Source organism: Pinus tabuliformis, chromosome 6, assembly GCF_031772625.1.
Source record: "Pinus tabuliformis cultivar Carrire ecotype Pingquan chromosome 6, CPIR1, whole genome shotgun sequence".
Classification (NCBI taxonomy): Eukaryota; Viridiplantae; Streptophyta; class Pinopsida; order Pinales; family Pinaceae; genus Pinus; species Pinus tabuliformis.
In genome coordinates this window covers 1,429,821,300-1,429,845,183 of record NC_142292.1, presented here as the reverse complement: position 1 = coordinate 1,429,845,183, position 23,884 = coordinate 1,429,821,300, and positions in this window count along the sequence as shown.

Here is a 23,884-nt window from a genome sequence, read left to right as displayed (position 1 = left end):
TCCTTCTACACTTAGAGCCTCACCCTATTTATACAATCCCATGGTTTGTGAACCATTGGTAGGTCAATCAAGCCAACATTACCTTTACAAAATTGAGGGTGAACAACCCTGTGACTCTATTATGACTTCACACTCCATGCCCATAATTCGTAGTGCTTGTACAAAAGACTTGGTAAAAACTTGGGATTTAAACCCAAAAATATTCCTTGGGGGGATTCCATGCCCAAAAAAATTGGTTTGATTATACATTGGGATGTGCCTACACCATTGCATTTACGTGCCTACACCATTGCATTTACCTACCTACACCATTTTATGTCTTCCTACAATATGAAGGATTCTTGGAGTGCACTCACATCTTTGTGCCTATACTCGAACCCTCCATTTCGAAGAATGAGGATGCCACAGGAATCGCCGATGGTATTCATTGGCCTGGAGCTTGGATAGTGCCCAGTCTAGAACATTCAAGGACCCAATGAACAATTCTCTATCTAATTATTGTTGATCCCTAAATATTCAAAGCTTCAGAAGATTAGATCATTCAAGACTTCAATTAAATCACTATACAATGGTGGGTGTGGCCTCGTCCTTGTTTTTATTAGACATGAAAAGCTGAGTACTGGTGTGGAGGGATTAACGTGGTGACGTTTATTCATCTGATACCAAACGATTCTTCTCCAAACTCGTCAAAAAAGATGGCAATCTTGCATCTCACGATCCAGTGGTCCACAAAAATGGAATTACTTACATGTTCATTTGACATAAAAATGTTTATTTGATGATTAATTCAAGACAAAATTGCAATGCGACCAATCGACTACTCTTTCTTCACAGAGTCGTGGACGTGTTTGAGCACTATTTTGAGGAGCTGGAAGAAGAGTATTTCAGAGATAACTTTGTCATCCTGTATGAATAATTAGATGATATGATGGATTTTGGTTACCCTCAATATACTCAAGCTAAAGCCCTTAGTGAATTTATCAAAACTGATGCTTATATAATGGCATCCACATCAACACTGCAGTCAATAGAATGCCATGTCCACATCTACACCAAGTGGTTATGATGCAGTAGTTCTCCCATCCTACGTGGAGTCCAGCAACGACAAAGTTCCAGGAAAAGATGAATGATTTGCCAGAATCATCCTTGTTTTGATATTCAGTTGCAAACCAACTTTATTTATGGAAAATTGTTGATATCTACTTCCCAAATTCTAATCGGCTCATTAAAATCCCAGATTTCAATTCAATGCATATATAATAGATTGCCTAGAGCTTAGCGAAGGGAGCTTAATTTGTCAGCTAATCAATCAAGGGAGCTTTAGGGATAGGCATGGGGACTAAAGGAAGCACAGAAGGGAGGAGAAGTTGTCCGGATGTAGTAGAATGCAGATTCTAGTTGTGGATCACTTCTCCTGCTTTCTGGAGTTAAGCTGATGTCTGCATCATGTAAAATATTGTTTCCAGGAGTTAATTGAAGCGATTTTTATCCATGAACTGTCTATTTATTTTCTACATCTAACAATGTTAATTTCTGTTTGAACCGGGCACTCAAAGAGGGTGCAAGTTGGCTGGGTTGGCCACCAGACCAGCTCGACACCACTTTGCATATTTTAAACTAAATAGCATCTAAATTCTTATTTTTTGTGTGAATTTTATTTGTTTATTTACAGTCTCTTTCTGCCTTCAATTGATGTTATCTAATTTGTTGCAGATGTTTTATTTCCAGTTCTAGAATTAATTCGATTTGCTGCAAATTGTTCCTTTACAAACTATTTCATTTGCTGCATCGTTAATTATATTTGCACTTGAAATATTTTAAATAAACATCATGTCCCTCCAGATTGTCTGAATCCACAAGATCGGCTCTGCCTTTATGAGCTCTAGCGTGTAACTCGAATTCTATAAATTAATCTAGATCTATTAATTTATATTTCAGAATACGAGATCAATTAAATGTTTATGTTTCTGAGGTATTAATGTATTCATTGATTCGATGTTACAGAACCTGTGCATCCCTCAGGAAGCAACAATCACATATATTATCTAAAGTTGTGATTTTTACACTTGCAAAGCCGACATTTGTAAATAAGGAAACTACATTATGTTTGATATCTATAAATGTTAAATTACCATTATAGCTTCCTTTAGCTTCCGGACAGTTTTACAATATTTATTTTCAGAACATGGAAGGTGAAGATTCATATTAATTTAATTTCTTTCATAAGTTTATTTACCCAGTAGATTTCCTTGTTGTGTTGCTGACGCTTTCCAGTTGACTTTACACATAATTAGTACAGGCAGAATTAGTGCAAGTAGAATGGTTTTGAATTTCTTTTGAATTTATTCCAACAATTACAATCATTTTTTATTATGCCGACACTACTTGATTTCTAGTTCATATTTCCCTTCTATTCACTCGTAATTATAATTTCCTTTCGCATTGATTTTTTTTTATTTCTCGCATGATTTTAATTGCTCAGATTGGTGTTTCTTGAATTCTCTTTTAGTGCAGGATTTCATTTATTGATGAGATTAATACACAATATAGACTAGCATTTGTTTTGTAGGTTTCCATGGGATTTCTCTGGCATTTCAAGTGCTACACCTCGAAGTTCACGAACTTTCCAGATTGACAAATTAAATGTTGGTACATTTATAAGCCCTATACTGCACCAAACATTTTAGTGTTGTAGCCGGGGACATGCTTAGGGGATTGGCCTTGGTGACCTGACGTACTTGTTTTTTTCCTTCACCTAGCTTCTCTTGCAATTTTGTGTTCTTTGAATTTATTTCTTTCCTACACTATTTCTTCAAGGTTTCTCATTTTCTATGATGTTGTAAGAACTCCCCACCCTATATATATATATATATATATATATATATATATATATATATATATATATATATATATATATATATATATATATATATATATATATATATATATATATATATATATATATATATATATATATATATATATATATATATATATATATATATAGATATATATATATATATATATATATATATATATATATATATATATATATATATATATATATATATATATATATACCATTCATGTGGTAAGGAATGTATCAATTGTCTTGTTAAAAACAAGAAAATGGTATTTTGAGGAATCATCTAGTGAGGAATTTTTACGCTGCTACAGAGACATATAATTCATCCAATGAAGAATTAACAATTGAAAATTTTAATATTTTGATTCAACATAAAAGTGATATTATTAAATCTTTGATTTCAAAATTGGATGATTTGCAGGAAGAGTGGGAGAATGATGAAAACCTCCTTGGAAAGTGTCCACTTAGTAGCCTGAAAACTTGCAAAATTTGTGAAGAGGATCATCCAACAGAACATTTCCCATCACTACCAAGATTACTACAGGTACTCAGGAAATCAAGTGAGGAATCAAATCGACTACTAGGTATAACTCAAAACCCCTTATCATTTGATACTTGGAAAAATGATTATTTTCTTGAGCAGGCTTCTCAACATGTTTACAATCCTACAGTTTCATGGAAAAATTTTAATCCTCCTCCAATGGAATATCCTACTTCATGGTCGCAGTGGCCCTCTCCTTGGCCCTCATCCTCGAGCTAGATATCACCATGAATTCAAGAATCATTTCGATCCTTGTCTCTAAGTCAATCTCCCATGCAAATTCAATCATATGAGCACCAACAACAACCCAATTTCTTTCCAATGCACCATTAATTTATCGCCCTCCATGGTCTCAGCCACATTTGCAACCTTACCCTAGCCTTAATCCATATCCTACCCCTTATCCTAATCCTTACCCTACTCATTATCGTTAGCCATACCCTAGCTCTCATTCAAACCCTAATCCATACCCTAGTCCTAGTCCATACCCTAGACCTAACCCTAATCCGCACCGTAGACCTAACCCCAGTTCTAATTCAAAACATAGACCTAACCTTAGTCCAAAGCTTAATCCCAATCCAAATCCAAAGTTTGCTCCAAGCATTGACCAAAACCCCAACCCAAACCATATCATAAACCCTAATCTAAACCATGAGGTTACACAACAATTTCAAACACCTATTCTTCCCATTGAACAAAATGGTACATCTTCCATGTTTGGAAAGGGAATGAATTTGAAAACTTCCCCCATTACTACAGAGCATTCACTCCCGGAAGATATAATTCAAAGACCATGGGAGGAACAATCTTTCATTGGAACTTGCTCTGAAGATGTTGTTGAAACTCAAAACCCTAGAATCTCTCTCAACCATTCTTGTCAATTTAAAAATCAAATATTTGAGCCTAAAGTTGAGGGATTTATCTTTTGTCTTTCACCAGATTCTTTGCACCTTCAGGAGAGTGACTATCAAATTGGGGAAGACTTGCATCGGTTGGAGAATCATACATATGTAGATTCTGTTGAATCTTGGTTTTGAGCAGTCATCAAGCCACCTTATTTCCTCATCATTCGGAAACTCTTGGTACCATGTCAATTGAAGAAATTGGTTTCTCATGCTTTGGTATGTCTTGAAGTTTGTTCTTGATGCACATGGCTTCATTGGAAGTATGCCTTCACTTAAAGGTGATATTTCTTTCTTTAAAAATATGGTAGGGTAATATGAGAATAATGAATAAATATGTTTAAGAACACTCTTAAACTTGTGATTCCCTAAAAGAACAACTTTTTGAAATTTCTATTATCATGCACTCTCATGGTAAAAGTTGTCAGAAGAAATTTACACTTGATACCTCATATTTTAAAGTGACTTTGATTATGGATTAACATGTCAGTCAAGGATATTGTTTTAAGTTACATGTAATAATTTTTCCTATTCTAACAAACTATCACTGGAAAATATTTTCAAATTCCTCTTCGAAGGGACCATGAAAAACCTCCTATGGTGGACCATGCCTACAAAACTCTAATAAGCTTTCATAAAGAACCCTAGAATGATCAACTGAAGGAATATTTTTGGTCATTATCTGAGATGTTTTTTTAAATAAGTTCTTAGGGTAGCATGACCAACCAGTAAAGAATGGTAATTAGAAACTTTTCATGACATCCTTCACTCTTAAAGAGTAGATTTTCTTCCCCACCTATTAAGTAACCCATCTCAGGTTAATCATAATAAGATTTTTTTCTAAAAAAACATAGACGAATTAATTGAGGGATAGGAGGTCTCATTGAGAGCCAACCTACTATGACCATGGGTCCTAAGGAGAATGGCATTACCACACTGGTCACTAGGATAGGGTAATGGCTTTCTGTTCAAATACTAGAAGACGAGAGGTCTTATCACGAGCTAGCTTGTTCATTCTTGTTAGTTCTCATGATTGGCATCGTTGATATATGGTTACCAAGCCAAGACAGCGGCCATCAATTAACTTCTAAAAAGAGAAAAAGTAAAATGTTCTTAAAGGACTCTAACAAGTGGTACAAAAGCATTTCATAAGGTTAAAAGGTATCCCAGTCAAGGCTATAGATTCCTGCTAGTAGCAAGGCCATTCCTATGGAGTTTTACGTTTTTGGAATGATTTTTATGGACGTGGGACCCTTAGTGTAGGTAATTTACTGTGCCCAGATAAGAGGAGCTTCAAATATACATGGATAACAGTCAAATGATCACTGTGGGAAGGTATTACTATGTCTACTTTTAACACCATGGATTTTAAATCATGTCACTCATATTTACAACGAGGATATTAAAAGTGAAACTTTTGATAAGGGATGCCTCTGAGATATTCTTTTGGAAATTTTTAAAGTTAGCTATTTTATTCAAGTAATAACAACATCCGTGCAATTTATTTTTATGGCAACTTTCATTTTAGGATTTCTTGAAATCAATTTAAGCAAATAAAGTGTCCTGCAGACACTCTGTTTTAGAGCAAGCTTTATCTAGCACAAGAAATGTGATCACGAAAAATTGCAGGAACATCATTTTGAATGCCTACAAATGTTTCTAATTTTGTTTTTTGCGAGGAAGTAACAATACTAGATTTCCTTGCATGAGGACATGCAAGATGGTCAGCATGGGGGGATGTTGGGTCTCCGTTTTGTCTTATTTTTATTTATTTCTCCCATGCTGTTGATTGGCTAAACGATTATTTTCGAAGAGTATTTGTTACTTCTTTGTTTTAACAGATTAAAATAGCATTAATGAGAGTTTAATTAAGGTTTATATGTTGCAAGATTAAAACCTGTATGATTATACTTTTGGACGTGCTTGCACCATTGCATTTACGTGCCTACACCATTTCATTTACCTTCCTGGACAATTTTACGTCTTCCTACACTATGGAGGATTCCTAGACTGCACTCACTTCTCTATGCCCATACTCGAAGCCTCCATTCTGAATAATGAGGCTACCACATGAATGGCCGATGGCATTCATTGGCCTAAAGCTTGGACAATGCCTGGTTTAGGACATTCTTTGACCCAATGAACAATCCTCTATCTAATTATTGTTGATCCCTAAATATTCAATCTTTCAGAAGATCAGATCATTCGGGACTTCAATTAAATCACTATACAATGGCAGGCATCCTCGACCTTCTTTTTCTTATACATGAAAGGCCGAGTACTGGTGTGGAGGTACTACTGTGATGACATTTCCTCATCTAATGCCGAACAATTCTTCTCCAAACTCATCAAAAAAGAGGGCGATCCTACATCTCACAATTTGGTGGTTCACGACAATGGAATTACTTACATGTTCATTCAACATAACAATGTTTATTTCATGATTGCTTCAAGACAAAATTGCAATGTGGCCAGCCTACTGCTCTTTCTTCACTGGGTCATGGACGTGTTCAAGCACTATTTTGAGGAGCTAGAAGAAGAGTCTCTGAGAGATAACTTTGTCATCATGTATGAATTATTAGATGAGATGATGGATTTTGGTTACCCTCAATATACTGAAGCTAAGATCCTTAGCGAATTTATCAAAACTGATGCTTATAGAATGGCACCCACATTCCAGGAAAAGATGAACGATTTACCAGAATCATCCCCGTTTCTACATTCAGTTGAAAACCAACTTTATTTATGGAAAATTGTTGATATCTACTTCCTAAATTCTAATCGGCTAATTAAAAGCCCAGATTGAAATTCAATTCATATATGATAGATTGCCTCGAGCTTAGTGAAGGGAGCTTAATTAGTCAGCTAATCGATCAAGAGAGATTTATGGATAGGAACAAGGACTGAAGGAAGCACAGAAGGGAGAAGAAGTTGTCCCAATGTAGCAGCATGTAGATTCTAGTTGTAGATCACTTCTCCTTCTTACTGGAGTTAAGTTGATGTCCGCGTCATGTAAAAGATTGTTTTTAGGAGTTAATTGAAGCGATTTTTATCCATGAACTGCCTATTCATTTTTTGCATCTAATGGTGTTAATTTCTATGTGAACCAAGTAGTTAAAGAAGGTGCAAGCTGGCTGGGTTTGCCACCAGACCAGCTTGACACCAATAGCATCTAAATTCTTATTTGGTGTGTGAATTTTATTTGTCTATTTACTGTCTCTTTCTTCCTTCAATTGATGTTATCTAATTTTCTACAGATGTTTTATTTCCAGTTCTAGAATTAATTCGATTTGCTGCAAATTGTTCCTTTACAAAGTATTTCATTTGCTGTATCGTTAATTATATTTGCACTTGAATTATTTCAAATAAAAATTGCATCTCTCTAGATTTTCTGAATCCACAAGATCGGCTCTGCCTTTATGAGCTCTAGCCTTTAACTCAAATTCTGTAAATTAATCCAGATCTATTAATTTATATTTTAGAATACAAGATCAATTAAATGTTTATGGTTTTGAGGTCTTAATGTATTCATTTATTTGATGTTTCAGAACCCATGCATCCCTCAAGAAGCACCAATCAAATATATTATCTAAAGCTGCAATTTTTATGCTTGCAAAGCTAACATTTATAAATAATAAAACTACATTGTGTTTGATATCGATAAATGTTTAATTACCATTATAGTTTCCTTTAACTTCCTGACAGTTTTACAAGATTTATTTTCAGGACAAGGAAGGCGAGAGATTCATATTAATTTAATTTCTTTCATAAGTTTATTTACACAGTAAATTTTCTTGTTGTCTTGTTGATGCTTTCAAGTTGATTTTACACAGAATTAGTATAGGGAAAACTAGTGTAGGTAGAATTAGTGCAAGCAGAATGGTTTTGAATTTCCTTTGAATTTATTCTAGTATTTACAGTCTTTTTTTTATTGTGCCAACACTGCTTGATTTCTAGTTCAGATTTCTCTTCTATTCGCTCATAATTAGAATTTCCTTTCGCATTGATTTCTTTTATGTCCCACATGATTTTAATTGTTGGGATTTATGTTTCTTGAATTCTCATTTAGTGTATGATTTCATTTATTGATTAGATTAATATGCAGGATAGACTAGCATTTGTTTTGCAGGTTGCTAGGGGCCTTCTATGGCATTTCTAGTGCTATGCCTCGAGGTTCACGAATTTTCTAGATTGACAAATTAAATGTTGGTACATTTATAAGCCCTATACTCACCCAAAATCCATGTGGAATTTGATGGTGTTGTTTTTGGATGTAGTCATCATGAGTGATGTTCGGTTATGCATTTATTATGCATGTTAGTGTCTATATATCATTATGCATGCATTATCATGGTTATGGAATAGTCATGCATGGTAACTAGATAATGGTTGAAATGATGTCCATATACTGATATGATTATGTTTATATACATATTATACACTAATCTGGTTCATATTGGAGATGAGATATCCTCCCCTGAAGTATACTAAGGTATGTTGATTATGATTATATTTTGGTTTAGGTGACATAGTATACTTTCAGGAAAAAGATCAAAGTGGACTAACAAGATGGTAGACTACATTTCATAAGACTCTCCATATAGATCAGAGAAACATGGTAATGGGAAATATCCTAACATACTAGATACATTGAAACTTTTAAAGGTAGAAATAAGAAGCTACAAACAAGACAATGAAAAATTCATCTAGGCATAGGATATGAAATTATCCTTTAGATTTTGTTAGAGTTGTAGAAATATGGGACACTTAGGATCAGTCATTGGCAGGAGGATGGGACTAATGAGGCATATGGAAGTAGGTCTCATGATGGGAACCAGTCGGATAGGAATGACATGATAAGAGATGGTAGGTTCTTGGACACACCTGATAGGAGAGGTCATGGATACAAGCTCTATTCTAGTTCTAGTTCTAACAGGTATCATTGTCATAATCATTATCACCCTTATAGGAGGAATGATAGGGTATATTTTCCAGATGATTTCAAGAAAGCCAAGCCACCTATCTCTAATGGAGATATGAAGAAATTAGAATATGCAGAGGCATGGTTACTTGGGATGAAGAAATTATTTTAATTACATGATTACATAGAGAATATGAAGGATGGAATGCCTATCTCTAGCCTCAAAGGGAAATAAAGCATATGGTGCGAAGATGCGGAGTGGGTTAGAGACATCAGGACAAAAGAGTTGAGTTGGGATGAATTCAAGAGACTTTTCAGGAAGACATATTTGTTAGAGAGGTAATATGATAGTAAAGATAAGGAGTTCTATGAGATAAATATGGGATCAATGATAGATGAGGAGTATATGACAAAGTTCCTAGAGTTGTTGAGGTATGTATTATATCTTAAGGACGATAAGGAAAAAGTCCAAAGGTTTGTTAGTTGACTAACATTAGAATTTAGAGATTGGATTGAATATGATGATCCTTGGTCACTTGAAGAAGTCACTGGTAAGTTGAAGCATTTTTATGAGCAATCAAAGTGCAAGATAGAGTCTCAGCAAGGTTGGAAAGGGAATGACAAGTCTAAAGGTATGTGGCAACCAAAAAGGATAAGACCCCAAGATGGAGGTGAGAAATAGAATGTTGTTCCTTACAAGAAGTTAAATGTAATTCGACTGGGACATGGGTCGCAACCTAGGGGGAAGAAAAATAAAGGTGATGGTAAGGGATAGTTGCATCGTTGGATATGTGGCAACAAGAATATCAAAAGAGATTTCCCATGGTATCAATGTGGTGGGACTAAGATTTATAGTGCACAGGGTGAGAAAAATGTTGGGATGTTGGGTAGAGCATTCCTTGTATCTATGCAACATTGGATAATAGGCAGGCAGATCACCAAGCACCTATTATTGAGATGGACAACAAATTTTGTGATCAAGTTATTTTTATTTTGATTGAACCTAGATCTAATTATAGTTATGTTAATCCTGACCTGATGGATAAGTGCAGTTTGAATAAAGAAGTGCATGTTGAATCTTGGTTAGTGTAGTCAGCTTCAGGTACAAAGAAAAGAGTTCATCATTGGGTAAGAGCTTGTGCATTTGAGTTGAATGGTATGCCTACATCAGCACATTTGAATGTGCTTCCGTTGGGATCATATAATATGTTTTTAGCTATGGATTGGTTGTAACAATGTAAACTTTGAAATGGGAACTATAAACTCAAAACAGGAACTCTGGCAAAAAAACCTTGAAAAAACATTAAAAACAGTGCTAAAAATGAAAAGTGTGTATACTGGAATGATGGTTTTTTTTTAGGGTCAATTTTGAACATGTTTTAAAAATGGTAGTGAAAACAAAATTTTCGTGCAAAAATTGTGCAAAAAACACCCTGAAAACGAAAAGTGTTGATACTGGAATGATGGTTTTCTTTTTAGGGTCAATTTTCAACATTTTAAAAAAATGCCAGTAAAACTGAATTCTTATGTGCAAAAAAACAACTGTTTTTGAGGAAAAAAACACACTAATGTTTTTGGAAGAATAACATTTGTCTTTCCTAGGTAGAAATTCAACATGTTTTAGTAATGATGATAAAGATAAAATAATGGGATCTGAAACACATTAAAATTATTTTACTTTTCATCCATGTTGTTAAACATATAATAACATCACACTAAAGATCACTAAAATTCTAATTGTTTTCAACCATAACATTAAAGATACAAAAAAATTGGAAAATTTTCAACCATAAAATTAAAAAACCATGACATTATGAACAAATTACATGACTAGATTAATCAAAATGTCATTATTTGTATATTGAATGAAACATACATTATATATCTAATTTATTGTTTTATTGTAGATATTCTAAACAATAAAAATCATCATAATTAAAACATATAATCCAACAACATAAAAATGACTCATAACTTCTGATTTAACACCATATGGAAATCAAAATTTTTATCTCAAGATACGATGCAAACATCAGTTATATAAACTGTCTTAGACAATTATTCAAAATCAGTCATATTTTCTTGCACGCCATCAGAATTCACATCTTCAAATGAATGACTGGATGCAGACGAAGATGTTCCATATTCTTCTCTTTCATTAACTAGTGCCCCATCTAAGTCCACATGCATGCCAACCATTTCAGCTTTCAAAATTCTTTTGGATCTATGACTAGTTTCAGTAGACTCCCATCTCAACACTCTTCCTTTTGGTAACAACCTTTTTAGAATCTCTATTGTCTTGAAGTGAAGAGTTCCTCTCTTTTTTAAATTGAAGTCATAAACAAGTATGTCAACATCCTGCAATTTTAAGAGGTCTATGCAGCGGTGATTTATATTTGTACCATTCGTTTTTCTCTTTCTGCCAATATTTTTGTCAACTACCATCTCTAGCTTATACACACCATTTAATGGGTGTGTATTTGTGGCTAATGTACTTCAACACTTGTAAAATCTTCACTTTCTATAAAGAGCTTTATAACCTTAGCAACCCATAATGGATAGCCATTGGGATCTCCATCTGCTAGCATTATCATCATGCAACCCTCCTCAATATCCTGTACTGAACCCCTGTAAAGGTCTTCCATGGCTTCACGTTGTGCACGAGATCCTTAGGAACCAATATACATCTCTCTTTCCTCTACCTGTGAAGAATTAATAATACCTTGAGATTGTTGTTGTTCAACAATGTTTATTTCCTCATGTTCATTTGACAAATTTTGTGGCCAAATAAATGGATTTTTCAAAGGTATATCTTCATTTGTTGTTGTTGAAATGATATCACTTTGATTATTGAAAAACAACTCCCACCAAATTGAATCAGCAATATCAAAATACTCATATGTATATCTAATACATTTTTTTAATTTCTTCTAGGAAATCAGAATAATTTATATCTCTATTATGTCTGCATGCATTATGAACTTCACCAGTTGATTGTAATAAAAATATTTTTGATGAAAATATTGGATGATCTAGACTGAACTTCAAAAATTCCAAACCTGATGACAGTGCCCATTCTATAGTAGTTGAATACTTCTTGCCCCATATTAGTGTTTTCCCATCAACTTTTTTGATACAAAATTGATGTTAGAAGCTAATGTCATTAAGTTGTTCAATGCATTTCTCCTCACCATGCGATCCCAGAATAAACCTTCTCATGTCAACAGTCTCTTCGAACACATCAAAAGTAGGCTCTAGCATGTATGATTTCTTAATACATTCAATTAATGATGGCAAGCTCTCAACTTCCTTCCTCCTCAATGTCACTGAAAAATGACTGAACATCTGATCAATATGTTCATGAGTGTTCCCAACAAGAAGGAATCCAACCTTTACCTTCTGAAAATTCTCAATTCAACAAGCATGTTTAGATATCAAAAAACAACTTGATTTTTGTTTTCACGGCAAGCGTTGTCCAATTGTAGATACAAAACTTCAGGAATATTACTAGACCAATGAGAAAGCACATCATGAATTATGGTTATTGTCAAATTTGCATAATTATGAATATTTGGAGTTGTGAAGTACACCCTTGGAAACATTTTTCCATTGAATACCATACAACCAACCAAGTGATACTGAATAAAATTTTCCTCCTATAAATTTTTGGTTGTGTGAACAAAATGTGGTAAAAAAAATTTCTTCTAGTCCATACCATCAATTATCAAACCGAAATATTTATTTGGATTATCATAACACTTCTTTCGATGCTTGTACAACTTTTTCCTTTCACTTTTTTGTTATTCGTGATGCTCCCGAAGTTCTTTGACAATGGAATCTACACAACATAAAATAAATCCATTAAGAAATACGTTTTCATAGTTGATGACTATAAAATTTTAAAAGTTTAAGTTATGAATTCTTTCCTCTTTCTAATCCTTCACATTTATCCCTTTTTTATTTAAGAGAAGCACATGTAATGCAAATCCCCACCCTTGTCTTCTTAGGAATATGGACATTGTTGAATTCTTTCCTCTATACCTTCACAAAATATTGATATGTAATAAACCGACCATGTCCCTCAGAACCTTCTTCATATTCTTTGTATAAGTTGTAGATTTATCCTCTTGAAAAATTATCTGGAATATGTATTGTCTATCTATTTGGTATACACTCTCCATGCTTTGAAAACAAATTTTTCATCCATGACATTACAGTATTTGATAATGGCCTAAATTGTTGTTTATGACATACTTCTGAATAAAATGTGGGATCCTTTTCCAAATTTTCTTGGAATCTCAAGAGACAAAAATTACCCATCGAATGAAACATTTTGAAAGCCTTTCTACATATAAATAAAGACCCAATATGATAATCATAACATGACAATGTAGATTGCATCCACCCAACTAAATATGAATTTTGCATGCTTTTATTCATTGACAAATATCTCTTCCTTTTCTCTAATGCAAATTTGAAATCCATATGTTTCAAGCAATTTTTTTGACAACATTCACTTGAAATGAGAGCACTGATAGAACTTCTTCTTGTCAAATATTCTACTCTACCAATGGTATAACTAGAACATCTTGGATTGATATGAAAAGGTCTTTTCCTACTCCTTAAGACAATATTTCCTAGCAACGTCTCCATCATTGGATCATCCTTTGTATAAGCATTTTCGTCATCATTCTGAGGAACATTATCCTCACTATGATCAACTATGCTTTTGAAATACTAACTCGGAGGATATCCTTCATCTTCCCCTTCTTTAGTGCTACTGTCATAGCCCTTAGAATTAGGACTAAATGGAAAATTTGACTCGATGTTTATTAGATATTCTTCCTCATGTGCATTGTCAGTGCTGCTCTCATAGTCCATAGAATTAGGACTACATCGAAAATGTGATTGTTTACTTACTGAAAATTCTACATCTTGTCCTTTGTCAGTACTACTCTAATAGTCCTTAGGATTAGGACTAAGTTCTTCCTCTTGTCCTTCATCACCATTTCTCTCATAGTCCATAGGATTAGGACTAAGTGGACACTGTGACACTCAATTCTTTTGAATTTTTTCATCATGCTTTTCATCTCTACTGCTCTCATAGTCCATAGGATTAGGACTAAGTGGACACCATGACACTCCATTCTTTTGAAATTTTTCATCATGCTCTTCATCACTGCTGCTCTGATAGTCCATAGGATTAGGACTAAGTGGACACCATGACATTCCATTCTTTTGAAATTCATCATCATTCTCTTCATCACCATTGCTTTCATAGTCCATAGGATTAAGACTAAGTGGACACTATGAAACTCTATTCATTTGAAATTCTTCATCATGTTCTTCATCATTGCTGCTCTCATAGTCCATAGGATTAGGACTAAGTGGACACCATGACACTTCATTCTTTTGAAATTCTTCATCATGTTCTTCATCACTGCTTCTTTCATAGTCCATAGGATTAGGACTAAGTGGACACTGTGACACTCTATTTAGTTGAAATTTTTCATCACTGTTGCTCTCATAGTCCATAGGATTAGGACTAAGTGGACATCTTGACACTCCATTATTTTGAAATTTTTCATCATGCTCTTCGTCACTGCTACTCTCATAGTCCATAGGATTAGGACTAAGTGGACACCATGACACTCCATTCTTTTGAAATTCATCATCATGCTCTTCATCATTATTGCTCTCATAGTCCATAGGATTAGGACTAAGTGGACACTATGACACTCCATTCTTTTGAAATTCATCATCATGCTCTTCTTCACTGCTGCTCTCACAGTCCATAGGATTAGGACTAAGTGGACACTGTAACACTCCATTCTTTTGAAATTTGTAATCATGCTCTTCATCACTACTACTCTCATAGTCCATAGGATTAGTACTAAGTGGACATCATGACACTCCATTCTTTTGAAATTCTTCATCATGCTCTTCATCACTGTTGCTCTCATAATCCTTAGGATTGGAACTAAGTGGAAACTATGAATCTTTATTTATTTGAAATTATTCATCCCATATTTCATCAATGATGCTCTCATAGTCCTTAGGATGAGGACTAAGTGGAAGAATTTATGTTACATTCCTCAGTATGAATAGAGTTGTTATGCGATGAAGATGTTGATGCTTAGCAAAGTGAAACTTCACTATCAGAAGAATCCATCCCTTTCAAATAGAAGAGGTTGAATGATACAAATGAAGACTCTCCTAATGATATTATATAGCTTAAAGAATGGAAATTTCCCTCCAAAATTTTTCCCTCCAAAAATATTGTTTCATGCATTTCCCTCCATTATTTTCTTTTACAATTTATTGAAAAATTTTAACTAATTTTTTTTTAAATAAATATTTAAATTTAAAATTGTGAACTAAATATTTTACCTAAATTAATTTAATACTTAAACTATATAATATTTACTAGACACTTGATTTTTTTCTTGTTTCACCACTTCAACTTTATGAGATTGATATTCGGGACAGAAGATGGTGGAGCGATTGAATAGCTGGCCGAGCAAAGGGTTAGGGTAATTTCTCTTACTTTTTACTGTAGAGCCATTGATTACCCCACAGACCCCTTGTTGACCGACCGCATCCATTTTCCTATCATTGCTGTCAATTGTTGCCGGCAGTTACGGTGTCGTTTTCCTGTTTGAGCATGGACAAAGTCATGGACTATGAGGAGGTAGACTATACACCGGACCCGTTTCCTGATCAGCCCATATTTGGAAACCCTAACCCTAACCTGCTCGTTCTTGGTTCCCCTCCAATCCCCACATCTGCTCCATCCTGCTCCACCTTGGTGGTCACCCTCCCTAGCCTCACCACTTCATCACTCCACTTCGGCACCCTCTCTATCAACTCACCTGCACTGGATTGTCCGCTGCTCTCCCCTGGTACCCTACACCTGCTTACAGTGGTCTCACCACCCTCGCCCACGTTCGAGCCAAACCCTTTGGTCGACCATCTCCATTTGACAAGCTAGTTGCTGCAGATGGATGAGACAATTGGAGGCCCTACAAATTCTGGCATCAACCCATCTACTTCTACTAATTCCCCATCGAGTGTTTCAACATGCCTGTGATTAGGGTAAAATCGGCAGCTCAACTACAATAGGAAGGGCACACCTCCTCCGACCCACTACAGGATCATCCATCAGCGCCCCAGACTGGAAAGAGAAAAGTCAAGTGCGTGAAGGCTTCAACAAAGGATTTCACCATTTGTTTTAGTGAGGGTATATCAATGGGGGAAGTTGCAAATAAGGCCAGCTCTGTCCTGGTTGGGCATGTCCATGGTAGGGCTTATTCGGCAGAGAGATTGACCCTCTAGGTGCATGAAATTTGGGGCAACACCCTTAAAGAACTGCCAAAGGTCTAGATCCTTCCTCGGGGTTGGTTTCAAGGATAATTTTAGGGGCGAATGTTCGCCCTTTGGCGAAATTAACGGGTTTTAAATTTTTAGTGGGCGAATATTTTGTATCATAGTACATTTTTACAAATCACCTCAAATAGCCCACCTTATTTTAAGGGAGAGGGTAAAAAAGGTAAATTTAGCCCTTGAAATTAGGACTTACAACCTTCCATTCGCCCATTTTCAAGAATAGGGTTTATTTAAGTGAATCCTATGGGCCAAATACCATATTTATAAAAGAGGTATGGTAAATTAATAAAAATATAAATAAATGAGAGGTATGGTAAATAGATAAAACATTTTTTATATTTACTCCATAAGTCACCTTATATACATGTAAGGGTGTAAACAAATAAAAATATAAGTAAAGTGGAGGTATGGTAAATAAATAAAACGTCTTTTTATACTTACTCAAAAGGTATGGTAAATAAATAAAAATATAAATAAACTAGACGTATCGTAAATAAATAAAACCTCTTTTTATATTTAGTCCATAACCCTCGTTCTATTTATGATTGCTCAAGAAAGAGGTTTTATTTAAGTGAATCCTATGGGCCAAATACCATATTTGTAAAAGAGGTATGGTAAATTAATAAAAATATAAATAAACGAGAGGTATGGTGAACAAATAAAACATTTTTTATATTTACTCCATAAGTCACCTTATATTTACGAACACTCAAAAAATAGGTTATATTTAGGTGAAACCTATGGCCAAAATACTATGGGACAAATACCATGGACTAGATTGTTATTAATACCATGCAAAAAACCATTATTAACCCTAATATTAGAATTAATAAAAATGAAAATGGCACATGGTATTGACCCATGGTATTCACCAAAATGGCACATGGTATCGACCCATGGTATTCACCTGGAATGTAGCCTATTTAAATGGGGGAATTAAACCAGCATGTAGCCTATGCTAAGATTCACTAGGACTTTACAAAGTTTTATTATTTAGTGAAAGACTCGCCAAGATCTTACAAGATTTTATAATTGAGTAAAATATTTGCCATGCCTGGTGAGAGATTCGCCAAAAAATTATATATACATATTATATTATTGATAAAATCGCCTTCCATTTTTCCTATATACCATGGAGATTCGCCCATTTATTATATTTATAAATTTAGGGAGGGTTCTTAAAATTTTCCCTGGTTGGTTTGCACTGCATTTTACAAAGGAGGAATACACAGATCTGGTACTTGCTCGGTACTGGCATATAGAGATGGCTCTAGTCCTTCTCAAGTGTTGGAGTCCTCTATTTGATCCAGAAAGGGAACAGATTCGAGCTAGACCACTCTGGGTTCGTTTACCTGGACTCCCACTTCAGTATTGGTTTAAAGTGTTTCTGTCAAGACCGGAAACATGCTCGGCACCTACCTTGATGTTTCTTTGAAAACTAGTGTCTTTTCTAGCGACTAGCCCTCTAGGTTTGGAAGCTATCCTAGAAACAATAGTTTCAAAGAAATTCAATGATTTCTTCTATGTGTAATGGATAAGCGAAAGACAATGGGACCAACCTGGAACTTCCGCTTAATCCTTTGCTTGATCTCTCTCCCCCTTGACAAAGCTTACAACTCATCCCCGTACTTATCCTGCTTGGAGAGTACCTATAGAAACATAGTAACAAAGAACCTTCAAAGCATATTGATCTATTACAACATACACATTACAGAATTAGATATATAATGAACATATAATAGCATTTGCAAATGATAACATTCACAATTGCACAATCATATGGAAGAAAATTTGAAGAACTTTATTGAATAGATGGGAGAATTACAACCCACTTGTTTGATCCAGCATCATCCTCCCAACATCAAGCACTCTTCACCTCATGAAATAGCAAGATCACACCAACAATACAATGCTCTTTTATCAATTACAAACTATCAGCACTTACTTGCAATTCACAAAATTCTAGCCTCCGGATCTCTTAGATGAGGGATCCATTTATAGATGTGTGCAAGAGTGTGATTCATCTCTGGGGTTTGATTAGTGTCATTCCACTTGTTACATTTGGTTCCACAAGAGAAGATATAACTAAAGTTTAGATCCCTTTCTCATCCTTGGGTGAATTCAGAGAGGCAAGTGGCAAAGGGGGAGTTTCTAGAAGATTCTATGAGCATCCACTTAGCAAACTGTCCCGGACATTTGTCCATCCTCGCTCATCGCACCCTATAGAAGGCCTAATCATTATGCATCACACTTGAGCAATGTATCATTCAGTATGCATCACACTTGGCCAGTGTAGCAGTCAGTATGGTTCAGTTTAGGCCATTTCTGGATGGTTTTTAAGGTGGAACTTTTGGGGAATGATGTAATTAGATGACCATGTTCTTTTAGGGTATGAAACAACTCTTTTAGGGGTTGACGAGCCCTAGTTTATTGACATATAATTTTTGGGGTTGAAGTGCCCAAATATGTTTATAATAGCTGCCCCCTAAAGCACGAAGTTGTAAATCTTGATGTCAGGTGAAATGCTTTATCATGAGAATTTGCGGTTTTGAAACTGGAAGGTGACCTATACAAGTTACAATACAATACATCATCATAATATAATTTTGATGATTTGGCCGAGGCGGGCATTCCCATCTTCAGCTTTATAAATTCATTTCATGTACATAGATCAAATAGTCGTTAGCAGCTGTAGACTGGTGATTCTTCAGACGTAGAGTCACCATCCTTGGTTCAAATGACCATCTGTGCAACATCTTTGTACATTTGATGTTTTATATCCCTAAATATATTGCAACTCAGATGGATGAAACTAGATCCAGGGTCTTCAAACTCGTTCAATTTTCACCCAATGTAAAAGTCAACCCATGTGAAGAGATGTTCTAAAGTCAAACATGGAAAGACATCGCCTGATGCCAGCAAGCATTCATAGCCTCGATAGGGTTGCTTTTTAACCCCAAAAATGAGCCAGAGTCCTCCATTTAGTATGTAGATGGTTTTATTTTTTTTTATAAAGAGACCATTATGCTAGCATAGTAACCAAAAAAAGCATAGTGCCATTTACTAGGATATAACAAATTGATCAGGCTGGCTTGTGATGAGACCCCCTGTCATTCTCACGGTTTTAACCATCAATAACATCATTACCTTAGTGTAGTGGCCATAATTGAATGTCACTTGTTACACCCTTATGATCATGGTAGGCTGGCTCGTGATGAGACCCCCTATCCTCTTTAAGACAATGCTTGTTACATTTTCATATTTTTATATTTTAATTCTTCTATTGTAAAGAGAGGGAGGCTCATTTACTCCTTAAGAGTCAGGGATGGCGTAAGAGGTAAAAAATGCCAATGAAAGTTATGCTTTCCCCCCATATCATCATATCAAAGGGATTTATCCTTTTGAAAGTGTAAAAGATAAACTAGCATGGTATTAGAATAATAAATCATTTTATGATGTGTCCAAAAAGAAGATATTCAACCAGTCATTATATAGGTGCACCATGTCAGCTTCAGAATAAAGATGACTATCAGAAGGTTTTATAAATCATAATGGTATTAATATTACTGCTTTTTCTTCATATTAGGCACAAAGCCAACCAGATGGTTTTTTTATTCAAAACATAAAAGAGAAAGAAAAATGGAAAAATGACTGGCGATGAAACAGTAAAGAGAAATCACATTTATTCCTACAAAAACGCAAAAAATGTTGTTCAAACAATTGAACAATAGAATAATGCAAGAAAAAAGGTGTTGTTAAATAGATTGAACAACAAAATAATCGCAAGAATAAAAAGTGATGTTCAAAAGTTTGAACAACATGTATCGTAAAAAATGTTGTTCAATAGATTGAACAACAGTTGTTCAAAAGGTTGAACAACAAAACAATCGTAAAAAGTGTTGTTCAATAGATTGAATAACAGTTGTTCAAAATATTGAACAACAAAACATGCAAGAAATAAAGTGTTGTTCAAAAGATTGAACAACAGTTGTTAAATTAAATGAACAACAAAATAATGCAAGAAAGAAAAGAAGTGTTGTTCAATAGATTCAACAGAAGAATAATGCAAGAAAAAGGTACTGTTTAATCTATTGTTCAATAGATTGAACAAAAAAATAATCGCAAGAAGAAAAGTGATGTTCAAAAGTTTGAACATCAAACAACAAAAAGTGTTGTTCCAAAGTTGGAACAGCAGCTATTCAAAAGTTGGAACAACAGTTGTTCAAAAGTTGGAATAGCAGCTGTTCAAAAGTTTGAACAAAAACTCGCAAAAAGTGTTGTTCCAAAGTTGGAACAACAAACACACAAAAGTGTTGTTCCAAAGTTGGAACAACAAACACGCAAAAGTGTTGTTCCAAAGTTGAAACAACAAAAATGTAGAAAAGTGTTATTCCAAAGTTGGAATAGAAAAAACGCAAAAAAATCCTGTTCCAAAGCTGGAATAGGAAAAACAAAAAAGTGTTGTTCCAAAGTTGGAACAGTAAAGATGCAGAAAAGTGCTATTCCAAAGTTGGAACAACAAAAATGCAGAAAAGTGTTGTTCCAAAGTTGGAACATCAGACAAACAGAGAAAAGTGTTGTTCCAAAGGTGGAATAGAAAAAATGCAGAAAAGTGTTGTTCCAAAGTTGAAATAGCAAAAACGCAGAAAATTGTTGTTCAATAAATTGAATAGCAAAATAATCGTAAGAAGAAAAAGTGTTGTTCAAAAGTTTGAACACCGGGTGTTCAAAAGTTTGAACAAAAAAATACATAAAAAAATGTTGTTCAAAAGTTTGAATAGAAAAACACGCAAGAAAAAGAGTTGTTGAAAAGTTTGAACAGTAGTTGTTCAAAATTTTGAACAGCAAAATATGCAAAAAAAAGTGTTGTTCAAGAGTTTGAACAGTGAAACACGCAAGAAAAAGCGTTGTTGAAATGTTTGAACAACAGTTGTCCGAAAGTTTGAACATCAAATACACAAAAAATTGTTGTTCAAAAGTTTGAATAACAAAATACACAAGAAAAAGTATTGTTCAAAAGTTCGAACAACAAAATACGCAAAAAAAAATGTTGTTCAAAAGTTTGAACAACAAAATACGCTAGAAAAATGTGTTGTTTAAAAGTTTGAACAACAGAACACGTAAGAAAAAGTGTTGTTCAAAAGTCTAAACAGCAAAATACCCAAAAAAGTGTTGTTCGAAAGTTTGAACAAAAAAACATGCAAGGAAAAAAGTGTTGTTCAAAATTTTGAATAGTAGTTATTCTAAAGTTTGAGCAGCAAAATACACAAAAAAAATTGTTCAAAAGTTTGAATAACAAAACACGCAAGGAAAAGTGTTGTTCAAAAGTTTGAACAACAGCTGTTGAAAAGTTTGAACAATAGTTGTTCAAAAGTTTGAACAAAAAAATACGTAAAAAAAGTGTTGTTCAAAAGTTTGAACAACAAACCACGCAAGAAAAAAGTGTTGTTCAAAAGTTTGAATAGTAGAATACGCAAAAAAGGTTTTTTTCAATCGCCAATAGAGCGGACACTACAAATTTGAAGGAAGCAACACCTGAAACACAAAAACATAAAAGAAATCAGAAAATAAACAACACTTTCTTTAAAAATAGTAAATAAATAAATAAATTAAGTTACAACAGCTATGATGTTATGTTGGGTCCCTATAATACTAGTGATTACCCCATTACTATTGTAGTTATACCCCCTATTTATATTGTTGTGCCCCTATTACCCCCATATTGTTATTTCTGTGCCCCATAGAATCCCTCTATTGTTATTTTTGTGGCTTTATATTATTATTGTTAGGTCGGCTGGATTATATTGTGACTCCTTAGACTCCTATATATAGAAAGGAGGTTTTGTCATTTGTATCATCCAAGAATTGTTCATTTATGTAATGTAAAGGAGGTTGCCCCCTCTAAGAGGCTGAATTCTAAGGCGTGGATCTCTCTTTTCTATCTTTTTGTGAGCTGGTTTCATAACATTTGGTATCATAGCTTTGGATTCTAGGGTTTCGCTGCTCCAAACAAGTCATCGTGGAATTTTCGCTATAACTTTGTTTCTGTGACGTTTCAAAAGTAGAAAAAAAAACCCATTTGAGAAGAAATCACGTTGAACCTTGGGTCCGAATTTCAGAGCTTTTTGCGCGATATTTGCGGAGATATGATCTGAGGAAGTTGGTCTTTTTGTAGACTCCTGAATTACATTCAAAACAGGTGACCTGGGGAAAATCGTGATAACTTTCTCTCTGGGGATTGGATTGAAATTTCGTAAGAAGGTACAGAAAGAGGACGGACTGTAGTTTTTTGTGTGTGTGTTTCAGATTCAAAGGTTGAAACGGGGACTCGTGGCATGTCGTACAAGTTCGCTCTACTGAACCAGTCTAAAAGCAAGTCACTGTGGGAGATTTCACATAACTCTTCCTTGGAGAATCCAATTTGGCTCAGACTTGTGGCATTGGAAAGAGGACGCAAAAGGCTACTACAGGTAGCAATTTCAAAATTGGATGATCTGAAATTACAGAGATACATCAGATTCAATATCAGGCTTCTATAAAGTGAAAAAAGGTGTGTAGTTTTTTTTTAATTTTTGTGTAAGCTTGGTTTAACGGAATTCAAAGGGCATAGTAAAACATTATTATCGGTAACTGATGCCCCGAGGAAAGAAAATGAAAACACCTAGTAAGGAACCTGAAAGCTCTAGCATGACTCATGAAGAAGAGGAAGAAATGCTACATGATATATCAAAATTACAAGAACAAGTGCAACAAATGTCACGCTCACAAAAGCTAACAGAAGCTAAGATAAGTGGCGTGGAATCTAAGATAAATGGCGTGGAATCTAAGGTAAATGGCGTGGAATCTAAGATGGATGGCATGGAAGCTAAGGTGAATGGCATGGACGCTAAAATTGATGGCATGGATGATAAGATGGATGAATTGAAGAAGTTGCTACAAGAAAGGGTCACTAATGGTGAAAAGGTAGTAAAGGAAACTCATGATGAGAACAAAAGAAATGTTAATCATGATTCCATAGACTCTAATGTTGGATCGAAGACTCACCATGTTCCAAAAATCGATATGAGGAAGTTTGATGGCAAGGATCCCGCCACATGGATATTACAGATGGAGCAATTCTTCGATCTCAATAATGTGCAAAACACACAAAAGGTACGTATGGCAACTTTATATTTGGAACCAAATCAGTTTGTATGGTATCAATGGCTTTGTTCTCGTAAACAATTTATCACTTGGGCAATTTTTACGGAAGAATTGATAGCACATTA